The following is a 22,744-nucleotide window of genomic DNA, read 5'->3' on the forward strand; positions in this document are numbered from 1 at the left end:
TTAGCAATATTTCAACAATTTTGAATTGTTATCCATGGTGCTAATAACTAGTATTGTGCAGGGATGTGAGCCAATTTTCATTTAGTAGGATAAGTTTCTTGCACTGTGAATAGCTGTATACTGGTTATTGTCACTTCCTACATCAACAATTTTATTGGCACAGTAAAACATCATTATTTGCTGCTCACACATCTTCCCTCATTTCTTCATAACCACTTCTTTATCTTGCCGAGTCTGGTCTGCCATTTTCCCTGGAACTGGCAGTCACAATGCTTCTACAGTTTGAACCAAAAAGCACCTTATAGAATGGCTCTCTTTGTGTTCATTTTGAAGTTCCAAGCTCACTCAATCTCATTTTCTGATATTCTATTGGCAGTGTTCCTTACTGTTTCTTATTGCCTGGGTTCCTTATTCAAAAAACTGTAACACATGAAAGTCTCTAGATTGAAGTAAAAACACAATGCTGAAGAAATTCAGCAAGTCAAACAGTGTATTTTATATAGCAAAGGTAAAGATACATAACTGACGTTTTGGGGTTGAGCCCTTCATCAAGGTATTAAAAAAAAATGTAGATGGTAGATGGCCCCTTCACCCAGCATTTTGTAGATGTCTGCATACATTTTGCTCATACCTTGATGAAGGGCTCAAGGCCAAAATGACGGTCACGCATCCTTATCTTTGCTATATAAAATACACTTTTGACCTGCTGAGTTTCTCCAGCATTGTTGTGGTGGTACACCACCGGCCTACTGTAGGGGGCAACCTCTGTACCTGCAGGAGTGTAAGGGGACAGGACAACACTTGGCCGGCTGTCAATCAGTCAGCCTGAATGGATCAAGCCCCACCCGGTCGGGTGTCAATCACCCTCTGGGATATAAGCTTGCGCCAGCCTCCTGAGGCCTCACTCAGAGTTGCTGCAGCTACAGCCAGCCTGGCTCTGTGGAAGTCTTTGTGGATTAAAGTACAGTCTTTACCTTTGTGTGTGTCTGATTCTGGCTAACAGCGCACCACAATTGTGTTTTTATTTTGTTATTCAAAAATATAGGTGAGGAATTGAACAGGCTCTCAAGGTCAGGACAATGTGACTGCCATACACAAGGCCTAAAATTATCCTTTTTTTTAAACAAGGTGTTAGTCTTGAAGTCTTGATAACCATTCTCTGGTTAATTGAAATATCCTCTACATATTCTTAGGAGCCTCATGTTAGGGAGTTGTCTTACAGATTTTACATTGAGGTCAAGACTTTGTCTTCTAGGGTGGTGGTAACATGTGCATGGTAAAATTAAGAATAAGAGGGTGGTATCTGGTCAGTATTTATTCTGATTTGCATAACGTAGTTTTATCTGACCATTATTAATTTGTTGTTTGAGGAAGTTTATTAATGTTGCTGTATTTCCAGTATTACTATGTTGAAAAAAAAATCATCAGTGCCCATAAAACACTTCAGAGTTGAGGAGTAAAGAGCTCATAGGCTTTGTATGACCACAAGTAAAAACTCAAATGCCGCTGGAGCGAAGCACAACGTGTTAGGTTAGAGGGCAGCATTTTGTCAAGCAGTTCTGTTAGGCAGCAGCCAGGCTGGAGAGGAAAAAAAATAACTAATTTTGTCAGCTTGTAAGAGGAAGACTGAATACTTGTATTGCCCAGAGGATCATGTTGAAGAACATAATAGCAACGCATATATGGGAAGATTAGAGCCCAATGAAGTAGCAGGCCAGGCAATGCATGAGATGACAAAATGTGCAGAAGATCCCCCCCCGGGGGAGGAGAGCAGCAATTTTTTTTCTGCCCTGTAGTTTAATTGTCCTTGTGCGCCACCCATCAGAGATGCTACACTAATGCAGTGTCTAATGGATTTCGTTTCTGCTTCCATTGGGATGCAGCCAGAGGCTATTCAGAAATGTTGAGCCTCTGTGCAGTCTCAGGCAGTTAAAGTTAAAATCCTGCACGTCATACTGAAACAGATCTCTGATGTGAGAGAAGGGAGCTATGCCATCTGGGAGTAGATTGCTTTTCTCAGGAACAAGGGATGCCATTGAGGAACAGATTTGCTTCCATTGGGAATAGACTGCTGTTCTGCAGGAACAAAAAGCTGACAATTAACACAACATTCCTTGGAGAGCAGATGGTTTCATTGGATGGAATAATGGCATAATGATTAGAACTGCTATCGTGCAACTCCAGCAACCTAATTCAGTCCTGTCCTTGCGTCCTCTGGTTTCTTCCCACATCCCAAAGATGTGCTGGTAGATTAGTTGGCCATATTAGATTGCCCCTTGTGTATGTGAAAGGCAGGAGAATCAAGGATATGAGAGAAAATTGATTACAGGGAAATAAGGGGGAATGGGTCTGAAGAGATTGCTCTGTGAACCATCAGAGAACTGATGAGACAAATGGCCTCCCATGCTGTGAGAAAGTCTGGAGAATTAGCATGGATCAGGGTGCAACCATATTCTCAGTATTGCAGCAAATTCTCAACTCTACCCGTCACTGTAGTTTCAATGGCATTGCCTGGGCATGAAGTTGCTACAGCCAGAAGCTATTTTGCCAGGGCAAGTTATTACTGTTGGTTCCATTTATGGTCCTCCATTGTCCCCACCAGTGAAAAGGTCTAATCTGATAGCAGACTGGTAGAAGCCAGAGGTAATAAGCACTGCTTTGTTTGAGCTTTCCTCTAAATCCAAACGAGAAGGCAAGCGCAAAGGAGAACACCAGTGTTTGAAAGCAATTTCATTTTTATCTATTTTTGCATTTTGTATGAATTGAAAATTTTTGTTTTAGCATTCCAATGTCCAGAATCCAATTGAATTGCCAGTGAAGTGATTGTGCAGCCCCATAAGAAGGAGTGAGGTAACAAGCTGCCCCTCTTTGATGGCTTTGTCTTCAGTCAGGTGTTTGTTAATAGATACATTGCCCCCTTAGGGGAAAAGTAGAGTTGATTGAGTCATGGATGTTAATGGTTTTCAATCTGAGGCACCTGAAAGCTCACACCAAGACACAAGAGCAACTTGTCTGTGAACTACTCTTTGCAGACGATGCCGCTTTAGTTGCCCATTCAGAGCCAGCTCTCCAGCGCATGACGTTCTGTTTTGTGGAAACTGCCAAAATGTTTGGCCTGGAAGTCAGCCTGAAGAAAACTGAGGTCCTCCATCAGCCAGCTCCCCACCATGACCACCAACCCCCCCCCCCCCACCCCCCACATCTCCATCGGGCACACAGAACTCAAAACGGTCAACCAGTTTACCTATCTCGGCTGCACCATTTCATCAGATGCAAGGATCGACAATGAGATAGACAACAGACTCGCCAAGGCAAATAGCGCCTTTGGAAGACTACACAAAAGAGTCTGGAAAAACAAGCACCTGAAGTAACACACAAAGATCAGAGTGTACAGAGCCGTTGTCATACCCACACTCCTGTTCGGTTCCAAATCATGGGTCCTCTACCGGCATCACGTACGGCTCCTAGAACGCTTCCATCAGCGCTGTCTCCACTCCATCCTCAACATTCATTGGAATGACTTCATCACCAACATCGAAGTACTCGAGCTGGCAGAGTCTGCAAGCATCAAATCCATGCTGCTGAAGACCCAACTGCGCTGGGTGGGTCACATCTCCAGAATGGAGGACCATCGCCTTCCCAAGATCGTGTTCTATGGCGAGCTCTCCACTGGCCACCGAGACAGAGGTGCACCAAAGAAGAGGTACAAGGACTGCTTAAAGAAATCTCTTGGTGCCTGCCACATTGACCACCGCCAGTGGGCTGATCTCGCCTCCAACCGCGTATCTTGGCGCCTCACAGTTCGGCGGGCAGCAACCTCCTTTGAAGAAGACCGCAGAGCCCACCTCACTGACAAAGGACAAAGGATGAAAAACCCAACACCCAACCCCAACCAACCAATTTTCCCTTGCAACCGCTGCAACTGTGCCTGCCTGTCCCGCATCGGACTTGTCAGTCACCAACGAGCCTGCAGCAGACGTGGACATTACCCCTCCATAAATCTTCGTCCGCGAAGCCAAGCCAAATAAGAAAAGAATAAAATAGAAGCTGGTGTTGTTGTATTGAGAGGAGTGCCAGGTGTACAGGAGTCTTCATAGATTAGCTGCATATTGCATTTTGTAGCATATGGATCACTCAACCTTGCATAATCTCAGCAGAGTGTGACAAGCAACTTTCACAGTACACCTGAAGTGTTGATGAACAACAAGATTAAAGACCAAAGTCACCATTCATTGCACAGACATTGACTTTGGCCTCATTTGATCAATACAGATGCAGTATTTATTGTTTAGAAGTCAGTATAATAGACCCAGGGTAGCATTATTTAATTTCACTATTTACAAATATTCATTTTGCTACAAAAGATAATGAAAGCTTGTGACATTTCAATTTTAATGTAATGATGTGTTTTAATGACTTTCTTACCAGACTGTCACCTCTGGTCTTTTGCACTTTTTTATTCTGAAAAGCGTAATAGTTGATGAACTATAGTTGAGTCCCAATAAGTATTGGGACTCCCCAGATTACAAATAACCTGACATAAATTCAACTTGACATAAATTCTTCCATTTAATTTTAATGCATTTTTCAACATAGTGATAACAAAATATAGAAATAATTAATGACTGGATACAGTATTTTAATTAAACATTAGTTTAATGGTGGGTGTGATATGGTGGTTGGCCAATGAAATGAAAAAAATTATAGCAAATGTACACCGTATATACACATGTAATAGTCAATACCATGTAAAAGTCGACCCTCTAGATTTGGGCCAAAAATGTGGCATTTTCCAAATATCGTGTGTAAAAGTTGATTCCTGCTGTTTTTGGCTTCACTTGCCCAATGGAGTTCCCGAAGCCCCAGCTGCTTATGCATCTGAGCTCCCGATGCCCCAACTGCCCACCTATCCCTAGCTCCTGATGCCCCAACTGCTGAATCTCACCCAGGCTCCGGCTGCCCGCCTATCTGAACACCTGACGTCCTGATCCCAAACCCTCACCTTGGCCACCTTCCCACCACAGCTCCTGATGGCCTGACTGCCAACACCGCCCAGTGCTCCCGACTGCATGCCCTCGCCTCGACCACCCATCCAGTGCTCCCGACCCCCCCCCCCCCAAACCTGTACCACATGCCCTCACCTCAAACACCCACCCACCAGAGGTCCTGATGCCCTGACCACAGATCCTCACTTTGGCTGCCCACCCATCTGAGCTCCCAACGCCTGAACATGGATGCCACCAACTCATTTGAGCTCCCAACACCTTTAAAAGATGGACATGCTTATAGCGGTCAAAAAATAGTATGCGTGTAGTAGTCAAACCCCTAAATTTTACTCTAAAAATTGGTCCCCAAAACTTTATTATTACACACATATATATGGTATATGGTGCTCATGATGGATTTTGTTGACTCTGTCAGACAAATATGCTACTTATCGTGGAACCGTTTCAGAAGCAAATATTTAGCACATCAATTGTATTAGTAACCATTTGATCCAAAACTGAGTCAGTGTAAATGGATTCATGTTTGCCCATTATGATTGGAGCTAGTGTAATCCTTGAAGCTAGTTTAAAAATAACATCTAGTTTACTGACAATAACATAGTCATTGAAATGTAAGTTCAGAATTATCTATAACTGTCTCTGTCAAGTTATAGTGCCTCTAAAACAATCTTAAAAATTACTTTTCATTGAAATCTTGAAGGATGCTTAAAAAGCTGTTATGAAGCAATTCTTTGCTTGCTGAGGGTTGTCCACAGCTGCGGGCACTGGTGTCCTCTGCATCATTGTTTTTTTGGGTGGGGGGGTAGGGGGTCGATCTTTCAGTCATTGAAGAATATAACACTTGAAGGTAAGAAAGCGCCACATCCATTAGGGTTAGGGTTCATTTGAACTTTCTCTTTATCTGGCTAGTTCTGTAAAGCTGTAATCCACAGGGTTCTCGGTGGCTAGGTTCAACCTTATGTGATGTTTCTGAGCACTTGTCTGCAAGCAGGGCAGTGGTCTTTTAGTAGTTCCTGCATGTGAGGTCAACTTGATTTGAAGGAAAGAATAGACATGCTACAATGTCCTCCAATCATGGGCCCTTACCAAATCACAATAAGTGATTGTCCACATTGGCAGACATGGACATACGTCAAAGACAAGCAGTTCAGACAAAGATTCTGTTATAAGATTTAAGAGAGCCCATGTACACAAGTTTCAGTGCCACAGCTCATTAAACACAGAAGGAGAGAAGCTAAAAGCTTTAGTACAAGAAGTGAAGAGGTGATGTTAATTGACTGCAGCAAAATAAAAATGACAAACTGAAACTATGGGAACAGCTAACTCTGGATGCTGGAATCTTCAACGATGATCGATAAGCTGGAGAAATTCAGCAGGTCAGGCAGCATCCATGGAATGAAAATGTCAGATGGCATCGTGGAGAGAAAATGTCAAGCAACGTCCATGGAGAGTAATGGTCAGTGAACATCTTATTTTAATTTTGCACCCTTGGTCAAGACATGGTTCTTCTTGGACACCAGATTCTTGGTTACAGAATCTGTTTTAACAGAATTGTGCATTGCAATGGGGAAGCAGTTCTGAAGTTGTGAAGAACTTCAGAATGATCAGCGGGTATAAATTTATGACCATCATCTCAATACATCAAAGCTGGGGTGTAACAAGGCAAACAAAACAATCATGTCAGAGCTGAACATTTCAGAAGTGGCCCAGAAAGAGAAAATCAAAAGAAGTGACTGATGCACCATCAATTACATGAAAGACTTGTTGAGAAACCAATAGGCTTTTATTCACTTAAGAACAATGGCACATCCATTCTATACAACTGTCCTGCACTGAGGAGGAGGCTGTGGAACAGCCACCTTTATACAGGAACCTGAGGGGACAATCAGCCAATAGGTGTGCCTGACCAATTATACATAACAGTGGTTTACCACAATGACATTGTATCTTGAAAGTAACAGCAGGCAGGAAGAAAGTCATTCAGAGCAAGAAGACAGGACATAAAGCAGTGTGAAAACAGATGCTTAAAGATGAAGAACATTTTTAAAAAAGCCAAAGAAGAGATTGTAGCAAATGAGTTCATGATGTCTAGTAATGTACAAAATATGATGGATAATTGTGACCACAGGAGATCCCTGTGTTGTGGCTGTTTTGAATAATGGAAATTTGCCTTTGCCAAATTCACAGATCACCACATAAAAATTGGAGATGGGGAATAAAATTTGCTTGCATGGATTTTGTGAAAATATAAATTTAAATTTTTAGTTCTCACTTTGTGACATAAGCTTTGACTAAGGAAAACTGTGATGCAGTTTTCGAGGGACACAATCTCTCCCATGTAACACGAAGATGACCTGTACAGAAGTTATTTAAAGGTATGAGCTTCTGTGTTGGGTTTTATCTGATAGTATTGTTGAATAACTATCAACCAAGAAAATGGTAATCCAGAATACATAAAATGATGTATTCAAATTTATGAAGGCAAAATGTTTGACCAGATGTGAATGAGATTCACATTGGGAATGGTCATAGACTGGAAAATTCAGATGTTAGAACAGACTAACAAATTCAATAATTTTCTGGATTAAAGCTTGCAAGTCAATTATTATTTATTGTAAATAAACAAGCTGCTGGAGAAGTTGAGTTGTTTATTGTCATGTTAGCAGTGAAAAGTTTAGTTTTGTGTGCCATGCAGACAGCTGGCATAAAGCCATTATGTTCTGGAGACATTTTGGATTCACAAACAAAATTTTCACAGAAGACGAGATTTGTAAAAGTAAAAAGATGGTAGCGTTTAACTCTGATGTAACAGACAAATCCAACTTAAGATTTGATTGAAAAATATCAGCTTCTACCTGATAGGTATCTGGCATGAACATTGCTACAGACAGTCCCATAATTGACCCGGCTCTGGTCTGGCCCCTCACTCCCTGTCATCGGGCTCTCTCTCTTTACCTCAACTGAGACAATCACTCACTGCTTCCATCCCACAGCACTTTCAGCGTGGTCCCCGGATCAACTCTTTGGAAGGCAGAAATAAGTGGTGATGCAGGTTTTATCTTGACTGATCCATGCTGTGCTCAGGACCTGACCTTGATGCTCAGTGGGTCAGGTAGCACCTGTGTGGAAGGGATCGTTGTTGTTTTAGGTCTGGACTCTGCATAAAGACTTGTCTTTCCTTAAAAGGAAAATGTAGTGTAAAAGTATGGTTTAGGAACTGAGTTTATCTGGTAATTTTTGTTTAATTATTTAGTGTAAAGCAGCTTACAGTTGAGAGTTCTTTGGCTTGGCTTCGCGGACGAAGATTTATGGAGGGGGTAAAAAGTCCACGTCAGCTGCAGGCTCGTTTGTGGCTGACCAGTCCGATGCGGGACAGGCAGACACGATTGCAGCGGTTGCAAGGGAAAATTGGTTGGTTGGGGTTGGGTGTTGGGTTTTTCCTCCTTTGCCTTTTGTCAGTGAGGTGGGCTCTGCGGTCTTCTTCAAAGGAGGCTGCTGCCCGCCAAACTGTGAGGCGCCAAGATGCACGGTTTGAGGCGTTATCAGCCCACTGGCGGTGGTCAATGTGGCAGGCACCAAGAGATTTCTTTAGGCAGTCCTTGTACCTTTTCTTTGGTGCACCTCTGTCACGGTGGCCAGTGGAGAGCTCGCCATATAATACGATCTTGGGAAGGCGATGGTCCTCCATTCTGGAGACGTGACCCATCCAGCGCAGCTGGATCTTCAGCAGCGTGGACTCGATGCTGTTGACCTCTGCCATCTCGAGTACCTCGACGTTAGGGGTGTGAGCGCTCCAATGGATGTTGAGGATGGAGCGGAGACAACGCTGGTGGAAGCGTTCTAGGAGCCGTAGGTGGTGCCGGTAGAGGACCCATGATTCGGAGCCGAACAGGAGTGTGGGTATGACAACGGCTCTGTATACGCTTATCTTTGTGAGGTTTTTCAGTTGGTTGTTTTTCCAGACTCTTTTGTGTAGTCTTCCAAAGGCGCTATTTGCCTTGGCGAGTCTGTTGTCTATCTCATTGTCGATCCTTGCATCTGATGAAATGGTGCAGCCGAGATAGGTAAACTGGTTGACCGTTTTGAGTTTTGTGTGCCCGATGGAGATGTGGGGGGGCTGGTAGTCATGGTGGGGAGCTGGCTGATGGAGGACCTCAGTTTTCTTCAGGCTGACTTCCAGGCCAAACATTTTGGCAGTTTCCGCAAAGCAGGACGTCAAGCGCTGAAGAGCTGGCTCTGAATGGGCAACTAAAGCGGCATCATCTGCAAAGAGTAGTTCACGGACAAGTTTCTCTTGTGTCTTGGTGTGAGCTTGCAGGCGCCTCAGATTGAAGAGACTGCCATCCGTGCGGTACCGGATGTAAACAGCGTCTTCATTGTTGGGGTCTTTCATGGCTTGGTTCAGCATCATGCTGAAGAAGATTGAAAAGAGGGTTGGTGCGAGAACACAGCCTTGCTTCACGCCATTGTTAATGGAGAAGGGTTCAGAGAGCTCATTGCTGTATCTGACCCGACCTTGTTGGTTTTCGTGCAGTTGGATAATCATGTTGAGGAACTTTGGGGGACATCCGATGCGCTCTAGTATTTGCCAAAGCCCTTTCCTGCTCACGGTGTCGAAGGCTTTGGTGAGGTCAACAAAGGTGATGTAGAGTCCTTTGTTTTGTTCTCTGCACAACCTTCGCTAAAGGATGGTTAATAGCTGTAATTTTATTTGCTCATGCAAACTGCAATAGTAATGGTCAAAAGCTTGGCTGAGCTAGAAAAAATAAATAATTTGTGTAATTGACATTTAATTAAACAATCACAGCCACAAGCTCAGACATTAGCACTTCATGAACACCAGGGGGCAGTTTGGGGGTAGAATTTGCATGTATCTGGTGACCAAGCACAAGTAGCTGCAGTCAGGAATGTGGAAGTGAATGTTCATGTACCAGAGCTCCTATGGCAAAACAAACTTGAAAGAGGGCTTTGAGGGCAGTTCACTGATGAAATCTTCCACACAGGCTGTTTTAGATTCAAGAAGGATATGTTCTTTACTCTTTAATCTTCTTTTCTTTCAGTTATATATAGAATATCTTCGTGGTTTATGAAAATTCACCCATAAAGATGTAACAAATCAATACCCAAAAAGCAGAGGTATGGAATAAAATTTGCTCTTATGGAATGTATGTGGTGAGGAAATTAAATATGTACAAAATGTAAAAGAAACAGCAAATGTCTATTTTTTTTTAAACTTGCTTTTCTTGATGCATGTGCAAATAATGTGGGTTTTCAGCATTTGGCTTATTTTACTCCCTTGTAGTTTTTTTGCCCCCCTCCCCCAAGATTTTCCATTTTATTTACCCTTAAGATGTTTGAAACAAGACCAGCAAGTTTTTAACCTAAACAAGGGTGACCTTGTCTATAAAGCAGTCCAGAGCTACAGTCTAGCCTTCCAGGTTCGTCTTGCAGAGAGACAAGACCTCTTAGTGTACGTATTAGTTTATTAAAGCTGTCTTATGCTCGCAGTGCTGGTGTGGTAAATTGTCAGTACAATATATCATTAAAATACCATTCAATATGTATTTCAAAATGTCTGCCTGCATTCAAATTGAAGGTTAGAAAGTGATGAGCATGTCTAATTACTTGTGTTTTCAAACTCAGCTGCAGGCCATGAAAAAGATTTGCTTTAAGTGGCCCCTGGCCCTGAAGCAGTAGCTGTGCTATTAGCATTAATGTTGATAGTTGAGTATTCTGGAGTATGATCTCCACATAAAATGAGATTCAATGGGAAATGGCGTTGGGCATTATGGAAAATCTCACTGAAGACAATTTTCATCGAATACAACCCCCTCATTACAATTAGAGTAATGGCATTCTATGAAGGTGAATACAGTTACACATATGCAATACAGACTAACTAAACACAGGATTCTCCTTCAACATTATGCAAAATGCTTCTGTTGATTGAGGATCCCTTTAAATAGTGTACACAATAGGTTCTTCCTGCTGTTTGGATGTTCCTTTTAGTGTGAGATTCACAAAATACGATAGGTGCATATTTGTGGCCCACAAAGGCAATGTCAAATGATCTATTGGACAGTGTTTCACTTTGAAATTGTAAGAGCATGATTGCTTGATCCACTTTGAAAAAATTAGCATGATCCACTTCATAATGTGGAAATCTTCCTCAAAATTACAACGAAATTTAGCAATGTAGCATCAACCTAAATATGGGTAATGCAATTTCTAGGCCTTATTCCTTTAAACGTTGCACTGTGTCATGCGTGATGCATCTATGAGGCATCACACATCATGGCTGATCTTGTAAATGCTCTTTACAATGGCGTGGAATAACATAGCAGCATGAATATGTTAGCACTTTGGTAACCTAAGATTTCAATTATTTGCAATTCAGCTTGGAACTGATGGCATCACTTATACTCATTGCCTTGACTATAAAGTGAAGACAAATAGCCTTTGGCAATTCCAAGTGTTAGTTCTTGGATCAATAATCAATCTAGGGCACTGTGGAGTGGCCATTTTGTCACAAGAATTGTAGCTTTATAAAAAATATTTGGTGACCTGGTTTGGAACCTACAAACAAATTTCCAAGCGCATTATTTTGCTACAAGATTAATTGATTCAATAAAGAAAAATACCAATGAGGAAAAATAACTACAAATTAAAAAGATGCAAAGACTAACCTTAATATAAATTTCAAAATAATTTAAAATCAAAGTACTGCCACTAATTCAAGCTTGAATGAAAAATAATAAATCAGAAAATTTGACGCCTCATCTCTTCTGATTCTATTAAAGATCTTTTTTTAATCCTTAAGTTGATACTGGTTCTCCTGTTAACCTGGATTTTTTCCCCACACCAGAATATGAATGTTAATTTATAGTCACTTTTATCAAAGTAAAAATATCTAATTCTCAAACAAAGTTTCACTATTGTTTTTCAGAATTGAAATGATATTTGATGAGTATTAGTTGGGCATTTCATTTTCAAGTTGTTTGCAACATTTGTCATTCGAAAAATTAGATTTAAAAAAAAAATTTTTTTAGACATACGGCATGGTAACGACCCATTTTGGCCCACAAGTCCATGCTGACCAACTTACACCCCATTAACCTACACTCCAAGTACATTTTGAACAGTGGGAGGAAAGTGGAACCCCCTGGGAAAACATGCAGACACACGGAGAATGTACCAACTCCTTACACCCCATTAACCTATACTCCCGGTACATTTTGAACAGTAGGAGGAAAGTGGAACCCCCCTCCCCACCCCGGGAAAACACACAGACACACGGAGAATGTACCAACTCCTTACTGACAGCGCGGAATTCGAACTCTGGTCCCATCCCAATCGCTGGCGTTCGTTGCGCTAACCTCTACACCAACTGTTCCACCCTATAATATAATTCACAACTTGAACCTCATTTTTGTTTTTTATTCCATGTGAAATCATGCAATGTTGTGGCTTTTTTTAATATGGTTTAAAAGATTCATATAAAAACCTCTAGGAGGCAGTAATAATATTTATGGAGTTTTCACAATGAAGTAAAGTTTAGGTTATCAGCTCGGGCAGCATCCGTGGAGAGGGAAATGGGTTGTTGAACTTTCATTAGAACTGGGAAAAGTAAAAGATGGTTTAATTTTTTGTTTCTATTTTTATTCAATTAAGAAGGCTTTTTCCAAATTTTATTAGTGTTTGGCAAAGTGAGGTATTTGTGATTATTAAAGGGCAGTTCACTCAAATGCATCCACTTTAGTTAAAGTAAACTACACCTAAAATGACCATTATAGCAGGAATTACAGACTAGTTAAGATTTAAATAGTTCTTAGACATATTATTTTTCTTTCAGGTTAAGTGGAGAGAAGTGGACCCAGTACTCAGCAACTGCTAAGTGTCAATGCTGGGCTTTGTGTCAGGGGTGTCTAAGGTAAGCAGAATGATGATTGGTTGGAGTCTGGGCTATAGATAGAGCCTGCAGCACATAGAAAGGAAACTCAAGTGGGGTGGCCCAGTGTGGGGCGAGAATTTAGAGGCTTTGGCTTGAGAGGCTTCGGCAAGCGGAGGCTGAGGATGTACACTGGTAAGGTCAGGTAATGTTAACTTTTGGGGAAGGTAAGACCTATGCAAAAAGGATAGGTTGCACCTGAACTAGATTGGGACCAATATCCTGGTGGACAGATCTGCTGGAGCTGTTGGGGAAAGTTTAAACTAGTTTGGCAGGGGGATGGGAACCAGAATGTGAGGGCAGAGACTAGAACAGAAATTTGAAAGGATGATGCAATGTGTTGTGGGTTTGTGAGGAAGGACAGGTGGGGGGGGGGGGAGTATAAATGTATTTATTTCAATGCAAAGAGTATTAGGAATAAAGGAGATGAAATTGGAGCATGGATCATTTCATGGTATTATGATGTTGTGGCCGTTACAGAGACTTGGCTGATGCAGGTAACATGGTTCAGGTGTTTTAAAAGGGATAGGGTCCAAGGTAGAAGGAGGGGTGGGGAGGGTAGCATTACTGGTCAGAGATAGTATCACAGCTGCAGAAAAGGAGGATGCTATGGAAGGTGAGTCGATTGAGTTGGTGTGGGTGGAAGTCAGAAATAGGAAGGGGACAATCACTGTATTGGGAGTAGCCTATTGGGCCCAAATAGCCCTTGATGCATGGAAGAACCGATAAGTAGATAGATTTTGGAATGGTGTAGAAATTACAGGGTTTTTGTAATGGGAGACTTCAACTTCTCAAATCCTTACTCGAAAAGGGATAGATGAGGCAGAATTTAACAGGTGTGTCGAAGAGCGATTCCCAACTGACAGCGGCATCACTAGGATTGGTCTCACCCAGTGCGGTAACTCATGGTGTCACCTACCCACCCACCCCCACACCATGGACCTCCTTCTGTACCAGACCATACAGAACATTAGTAAATTTTTTTGTACAAATGTTGCTTGTGAATTGTAATTCCCGTATATCACTGAATGCAATGGAAATAATAGTGAGATAAACAACTATCAAAATTAAGATTGCACCTTTAAATTATAATATCATACGCACAGCAGCAATGAAAACAATAGCACATGGTTGTAGTGCATGCAGACAAAATCATGTGATTCGAAGTGTGATTGTAATTGGGTAATAATGACAGCTCTGACTGGAGTACATTAGAAGATTCAAAAAGTAAATTAGCATAAGAGTTTCAGCCATGTAGGTACATTGATGCATGTAAGCTGGGCTTACGAAAAATGTTTTTGTTGTAACTAACTACAGGGTGCAGTGAACTGGAAATCACTGTCTATGTATTGTTCAGATGGCTGGCTCCTCCCCTGGCCCCACCCTCACCTACCCCAAAATAAACCCTGGTTTTCCCGCCTTACCTCAGATTTATGTGAGGACTATTGTGCCTACTGGCCATTGATTGTAAGCTATTAAAAGCGTATTTGTACTCCTCACTTGTCTCTGAGTGCATTCAGTCACGTTACACAAGGATATTTTTATTTTAAAAAATAATAAATTTCTGCTGAAACGCTGCACAAAGAATTTATAGACTGTCTGATGGTGTCACCCAGCGAGGTCCGCAGCCCCAGAATGACGCCAGTGCCAGCTGACTAGAGGAGAGGCCATAGTGGATCTAGGCTAGTGCTGGGTAATGAACTTAGTAAGAGACAGATCTCTTGGTGAGAGAGCATTTCGATGATATTGACTACAAATCTCTGATCTTTATGGACAAGGATAAACCAGACAAAATGGGAATGTGTTTAATTGGGGAAGGGCTAATTATGATGGCAGGAAGATGGGAGTGTAAATTGGGAACAGATGTTCTTGGGAGAAAGCACAGAAATAATGTGGAGGTTGTTTAGGGACCACTTGCATGGTGTTCTGGATAAGTTTGTCCCACAGAGACAGGGAAAAGATGGTTGGAGAAGGGAACTGTGGTTGATAAAACAGGTGAGGCATCTAGTGAAAAGGAAGAGGGAAGCATACATTAGGTTTAGGAAGCAAAATGCAGGAAGGGCTCCTAAGAATTCTATGGTAGCTATGAAGGAAAACAGCAAGAAGGGGGCACGAGAAGGCCCTGACAAGAAGGATTAAGGAAGACCCTAAGGTGTACTATGCATATGTGAAGAACATAAGGATGACGAGAGTGAAGTTAGTGCTGCATTAGAAAAGAAAGGGGCAATATGTGCCCGGAGGCAGAGGAGTTTGAGGAGGTCCTAAGCGAATACAGTAAAACCCCCTGAGATTGATAGATGCTGAATAAGTGAGTTTTCTGGTTGCTTGAAACTCACTCTTACAATGCCTAATAAGTAATACAGAAGCATTAAGAATAAACAGTTTAAAAGATGAAAGACCATGCAAAATGTAAAGTGATTTGAAAAAAAATCAGTATTTGTAGTCCTTAATTATATAAAGTTCACTTTAATTGGGTAATTCCCATAACTTATTAAATTTAAATTAGAAACCCAGTCGCTGGTGTTGCAACAACATTGTGCTAACCACTATACCATCATAATTAAACTCCTCCCCCAAGTTTACAGATAAAGGCTTACTAATATACTTACTAATAAAGATAAAGACTCTCACTAAGCAGGAATAAGGAGACAATTTAAGAAAGTCACCCCAACGACAAGTGGTATTCATCCTGGACAATGCCATTTTATTCAGACACAACTTTATTTAAACAGCTACTTTGAACAAAGCACGCCAAGGCACTCCACTGGTTGAATATTTGCTCCACCTTCACAAAGATTTATGTTACTTCAGAGAGCATTTACTTTTACAATTCTAAACTTTTAAATAAATTTGTATTTATTTAAAAAAAAATTATTTCCCTCTTTTTCTGGCAATTGGTTGAGGTTTCTGGTACCTTGAATTCCAGATAACAGGGGTTTTACTGTACTTTGCTTCAGTATACATCAGAGAAAAGGACCTTGGTCAAGGTGAGATCAGAATAGAACAAACGTGCTGGACCATGTTGAGATAACGAAAGAGGAAGAACTGGATCTTCTTAAAAAACATTAAGGGATGTTAATGTCCCTAGAACAAAAGAGATAAAGCCCAGGTTGCTATGGGGGTAGGGGGGGGGAGAGGGAAGAAATTTCTGGGGCATTGATAATGATCTTTGTGTCCTCCTTGGCCACAGTGGAGGTGGTGGAGAATTGGAGAATGGCAAATGTGGTCCTTTTGTTTAAAAGAGGTAATGGGGAGAATTGTGGAATTAAAGACTAAAATGACTCTTGCATCAGTGGTGGGCAAACTATTAGAGAGGATTCTTAGGGATAGATTTGTGAACATTTAGAGAAGTACAGTCTTCTCTGGTATAGTCAGCATATCTTTGTGAGGGGAAAATCATGCCTCATAAGCCTAATTCAGTTTTTTTGAGGAGGTAACAAAAGAGATTGATGAAGGTAGGGCAGTAGATGTGGAGTATGTAGATTTTAGCAAGGCATTTAACTAGGTCCCCCATGGGAGACTTGTTCAGAAAGTCATGAGGCATGGGATCCATGAAATCTTGGCTGTGTGGATTCAGAATTGGCATGCCTATAGAAAGCAAAGAATAATAGTGGACATAAAGTATTCTGCCTGGAGGTCAGTGACTAGTGGAGTTCCGCAGGGATCGGTTCTGGGACCCCTGCTGTTTGTGATTTTTTTAAATAAATGACCTTCATGAAGAAGTAGAGGGATTGATTAGTAGGTTTGCAGATGATACATTGGTTGGAAGTGTTGTGGATAGTGTAGAAGGTTGTCGTGGGTTACAAAGGATCCAGAATTGGGTAAAAAAAAGTAGCAGATGGAGTTCAAGTTGGATAGTTGTAAGGTGATGCATTTAGGATGGTCAAACCTGAATGTCGAGTACAGGTTTTATAAGAAGATACTTAAAAGTGTAGAAGATCAGAGGCTCATTGGGGTCCAAATCTATAGATCTTTTAAGGTTGCCCCACAGGTTGATAGGATAGTTAAGAAGGCCTAGGGTATGCTGGGCTTCATCGCTCGGGGAATTGAGTTCAGGAGTGGTGGTAATGTTACAGTTCTATACATCTCTGGTGAGACTACACTCAGAGTATTGTATTCATTTCTGGTCACCTCCTCACAGGAAGGATGTGGAAGCTATGGAAAGGGTGCAGAGAAAATTTACCAGGATGTTGCCTGGATTGGAAAAATGTCTTCTGAGGCAAGGTTAGCAGAGCTAGAGCTTTTCTATTTGGAATGAAGAAGGATGAAAGGTGACAATTGAGGGCTACAAGATTATGACAGGCATAGTTAAGTTAGATAGCCAGCTCCTTTTTCCTAGGGTGGGTGATACAAACACCAGAGTATAGCTGTACAAAGTGAAGGGAGGAAAGTTCAGGGGAGACATTAGGGGTAAAATTTTACAGTGTTGTGGTACATTGCCTGGGGTGGTGGAGGCTGGAACAATAGGACATTATAGTCATGGATAGAAGAGGGTTATGGGTGTGAGGTAGTGAAAATTTAGTTTGTGGAGTAGGTTTATATAGGTTGGCGAATGTTCTGTTCTGCAGTAATGTTCTGTTCCCTGTTCATTACAATCAGCTTTGATTTCTTGCTCACTTTCACCTCTGCTTATCTTCTGTCCTTTTCCATCTCTGTCTTACCAATGATCTAAGTAATCTACAAAACAGATGGGTTTGAATAGTTGCTTGTATGCACATTTGGAATTTCATATACAGCATCGCAAAACCAAATGAATAAAAATGCAAATTTTGCATGGTTGACATTTGGCTGTTATTAAGTTTTATTGCCAAAAGAATATTTTCATCAGGTAGATATTTCAGGGGTATTTTTTCAAAATTTTGTACCATAAAACTGAAAGTAAAATCCAAGCCCAAGAGATAAACAAGTTTTGAGATGCAAAGAAAGGGGTCTGGAGGATAGAGCCAGGAGAAAGAGGTAAACGGAATCAACAAAATGACCAAAGTGATGATAGTGTGATGTGAAATATACTGGTAAAATGGGGAAAACAGAATAAACATCGGAAATTACCAGAAGGAAAAAAGAATGGTTCAATTCTAAAATTAAAACATTGGAAATGACGATTACACTGGACAACGAAAAGTTTTGCCTCCTGAACACTTTTGGGTGTATTTTATGAATTTTGGCTGCTGATTACAAAAATCACCTTTAAAATTTTCTATTACATACTGGTACCATTTTTTGGGTATAAACTATTTTTGTAATTTCCTGTAATAGTTTAAGTCTACTGGTATATTGCCCACAAACCAAATTGTTTTGGCCAGTCCAAGCATGCCTGAGCATGCACTCCGTGCAGGCGCTATGCAAAGGTTGTCTTAGACCTAAGCATGCTTAGTAAGGATAAATGCAGACAGGCTATAAAAGCAGCTCACATATACAGATGTTGTGCATTACATTGATTATAGGTCGAATGCATGCTCTTCAGGCAATAGCACAGAAAGTATACTTAGCAATAGCATTTATTGTCTTCAGGAAGATTTAATACAGATCTATTAGTAAGGCCAGAGAAAATAGCATGGAAGGCATTTAAAGATGTTGTTGAGAATTTCTTGCCAACTACATAGCACCATACTACAACCAGCTGACTGACAACATTCTTAAAGCTTACAAAACAATGAAGTGCAGTATCAATTCAACTGAAATCCATCAATCCTGGCCAACTATTGTTGAACACTGATAGGAGAGGCATCAGATGTTGAGTACAACCGAAAATCAGTGGCAAGACATTTTTAGGACAGTTGAACAAACACAAAGTGTCAGCATCATAATGGGATTAAATATGCTAAATTCAATAAAGGTTAATTTAATATTTCTTCAACTACCTATGTGATAGAGCATATCTGAAATTATCTTTGTGTTCAGCTTGAAGTTGTCTATCATAATGCACATTTTTTTTCAGGAGGTAACCTTATGGAAGAAAAATAGTTGTCAATGTTACCTGAATTCTTTGAACTTAATGCTGGGTCTAAAAGGCCAGAAGATGAAGAGCTATCCCTTGAGCTTGTGTGGAGCTTCATTAGAAAAGTACAAGAAATTGAAGGGTTAGAATGGCACAGAGAATTAAAATGAAAGTAAGGTTAGGATCACACCTATGATCAAAATTGGATGTGGTACCCAATTTGTGTCAGACTGGCCCTAGTATTGACAAGACCAAATTGTGAATGGGGAATACAATGTACTAAATTGAAAGAAGTAAATTGCTGTTTCACCAATTAAGTGGTTCTCTTTTATGGGAGCTGCCCTTTTAACGCCTCCTTTCCTGTCATCAAGAGCTTCAAAATACTCTTTACTGGCAGTCTAACACATTTGTCTCATCTTGATTCAGTGTGAAAATGTTTTGTTATCTATATAATGATATATTCAATATGAGCCAAAGATCCATCTCAATAGGTTTACACCTTGTGTAATAATAGCACTCATTCAGGAATATAGTCAAATGTATTTGGGGAGTAATTCCACTTGTGAAAAATTCAGGCTTGAGAAGCCTGGGCAAATTGGTGGTCATACATCATTTGATTATGATTGGCTAGTTGTCAGTAACACTTATGTTATTTATTAGCTTAGGAAATTGGGGTTTCCATAATGCCATTTAAAGGCATTTCTATCTCTGAAAGTGGAGGCATACTTTGACTTTCAGTAATAGAGTACATATTCCAGTAAAGAAGACTCACGCAATAAAAGCAGCGTTTGTCTGCTATGAAGAGGAGAGGGGGAAGGCGGCGGTGTCACCGCATGGAGGAGTTTCATGGTTTTTGAAGATCAGATTGTGCCCCCCATGGTTACCCTAATACCCCCCCCCCACCCCCGCTAAGACCTCTGGTGCCGACCCTGGAGACTAGCTAAGTCGGTGTGGACAAATTTGACTGAAGGGGCCGTTTCTGCTCTGTGGAACTCTGACTAACTTTATACTAGGCCTTGAATTTCTCACACTTTTTATTCTCTGCTTCATCTTTCTCTCCAAAAGTCACAGTAAAATGTGCCATTGACCTTCTATTCTGAGTACACGTTCTGCTGTTTGCATTATGAATGTTCCAACATTTCTTCACACCTATAGGAGTGCAATCCAGGCCATTCTACCTTGTTCACAAATGTTTACAGCCACATGAATACATCTTTTTTTTCTGCAAGACACGATTTTGTTCATAGCTAGAAAACACATGGAAACAGATTAAAAGGATATTTAAACTTTGAGGAAAAAAAAAACGCAGAAAATTTTTGTTACAAGGCTGATATCTAATACCTTACTATGCCTTTGAGTGGTTTGTTTACTTAAATTGTTATTATCCATAAGAGTTGTAGGGTTGAGTGTTTCCAGATTTAGTCCAATAATGATAGAATGTTGATGGATTCCCTATTGCAAATGGTTGACTCGTCTGGATAGCACACAAAATAAAACTGCGTACTATATTCTTATACATGCAGCAAGCAACAATTCAATTCAATATTTTTAACTATTCCTTGTTATTTTGAATACAGAATTTAGTCAAAAGGAAGAGCTGAGACAAACTAATTATTTTTATTGTTCATTTTTAATATGCTTTTAACTATTTCATGTACACAAAAAAAACTGCTTGAAATGGATGACTTGGTGGTTTATAAATGTTGCACTAGGTTTTGCAGAAAATGAACTTGTTAAGATGTCATGGTGGAAAATCTGCCTTCCTCTTCTCAGTATCTTGAGGTTGAGGATGACATTCTTCTGTTCCAGTTCATTGGGTTCTGAGGTGGCTATGACCAATGTCGGATCTCACACTTTGTTGCAAAGTTGGACTGACAACTGTTTAATCTGTCCTGTTGCCTCCATTAGTCTATCCCCATAACAGCAGCAATACAAAAACAAGAAATGTAATATCTGAGTTTTTGACGGGCACACAGGACTGCACATAGTCTTATTCACTTCCAACAAATTGGAGCCAGTGTCCACAGTAAATGGAATGCTCTCAAGTTCAGCAGAATCTCCATTGTTTTTGAAGATCACAAAGTCAAACCCAGCGCAAAGCTTATTTACTTGGTAGCTGTAATTTTTGCCCTTCTATAAACTCGGATATGGACTGTTATCAGCAAGAATCCCAAAGTATTGGAAGGGTGCAACCAGCGCTGCCCTTTAAAATTCCCCCATCAAGATATGGGAAATGACATCAAGGCACTTGTGTGGAACATCATGTCTACAGACAGATACAATAGAGCTGCAGAAACTGTGAAAAGAGAGCAGCTCACTTCAAGGAAGTAACTGAGAGGGACAAAGAGACTGTCCAGAGTTACTGCTATTGGAATCATCTCTTTTCTCAGAGAGCCACAATTATAGTACCTCTGGGTTGTCTAGACACATACTCATCTTGCTGGCCAGTGAGGCTGAGTAGAATAATTTGATTTGGGATAGAGTCGAGGATATTCATGCCAAGTCAGCCATTGATAAGGATTCCTTCCAATTGTTCCTTGCATACAGGTGCCAAATACTTTTCTGTCCTTGATGAATTAATTGGCATCCTTGTATTGCACCATTGACTATTTGGGCCTTAGGTAGTTTTGACAATGCTGAAGAATCTGTAGACATCGTGGTTATCAGTGACCTCCTACGCTGCTTTCACTCATCATCAATTCTTTTTATCACTAATGTGTATTTGTACCTTTATTGAAGGTATTGAAACAATGTAAGCAGAGCTCAACCATTCAAGGTTGATGTTCAGCCTCATGACAAAACTATTAATATATTTCCCTAACCTCGCTTTAAGGGCTCTACAGTCCAGTGGGAGGGCTTTGATATATTTTCTGCCAGAATCATCAACTGAGCTACCTTTGTACAGAGATTGCCTTGCTTTCTATTATTAGAATCTATTTCTATCTGCCTTTGACTACACAGGTACATCCTATTTGATGAATACTTGCTTTATGAAAATTTGTTTTTACGAAGAAACCTGTGTTCGCTTTTATGAAGGGATTTGAATGGGTTTTCGCTTTTACGAAAATAGCCTTAAAAAGTAGTGAATGGGTCTTCACTTTACGCCATTTCGGCTTAAGAAAGGTTTCATAGGAACGCTCTAGTTTTGTAAAGCGGGGAATACCTGTATTTTCAAAATATATTGATTGCCTGGTAGTTATTATTTTGATGAAAATGTACCCAAATTTTCAACTTGTTTTTGTACATTTCCTCATTCCAGATGGCACTCTTGCAAATCAGGGTTGTACACTCACCTCAATATTCTTTCTGGGCTGTAGAACCCAAGTTTATGTGCATATTTTGACAGCAGACTTGAGACTTAGTCTTGAGATAATACCTTGAAATGTAGTTTCAAAGCATTGTGAAAATGAGGTGCTGTGAATTCCTTCCTTTAGATCTCTCTGTCCTTTCCCATCACTGAGCTTGCAGGAAAATTAATGACTGGGAGACAGGTAATTCTAATTGGAATCCTTTATCACACAAGTTACAGCCTAATGACTGAATGACTTTTTTCAGGGCTGTAATAATTTAAAGAGAGACAACAATTCCCTCTTCATTTGAGATATTTAATCATTCCAGTACTCTACAGCAAATCGGGCTTCATGTTTATCTGGCAGCCATAAAAAGCTCCCACTTATTTGCCTGAGAGCTCTATTCAGTACAGATAATCTTACTCTTGTATCCATGGAGCAACTGAGGACACCTCTGTCCCAGAGCAGAAAAAAACCCCCAAAACAAGTAAAACCACAATGCTAGAGAAACTCAGCAAGTCAAACAGTGTACTTTATGCAGCAAAGATAAAGATTTGGCTTG

At 40.6% G+C, this 22,744-nt stretch overlaps 1 long non-coding RNA gene across 1 annotated transcript in view; it reads left to right on the forward strand.

Moving 5' to 3' along the window:
• Window positions 1–10,063: 10,063 nt before the first annotated feature.
• Window positions 10,064–22,744, forward strand: part of LOC138739833 (uncharacterized) — a 51,453-nt gene continuing 38,772 nt past the window's right edge. Inside the window, exons 1-2 of the long non-coding RNA XR_011342466.1 lie at window positions 10,064–10,142; window positions 12,859–12,936. This is a non-coding gene — a long non-coding RNA (uncharacterized lncRNA). The remainder of the gene's footprint in view (window positions 10,143–12,858; window positions 12,937–22,744) is intronic.

The sequence above is a fragment of the Narcine bancroftii genome, chromosome 7 (genome assembly GCF_036971445.1).
Source record: "Narcine bancroftii isolate sNarBan1 chromosome 7, sNarBan1.hap1, whole genome shotgun sequence".
Lineage (NCBI taxonomy): Eukaryota > Metazoa > Chordata > Chondrichthyes > Torpediniformes > Narcinidae > Narcine > Narcine bancroftii.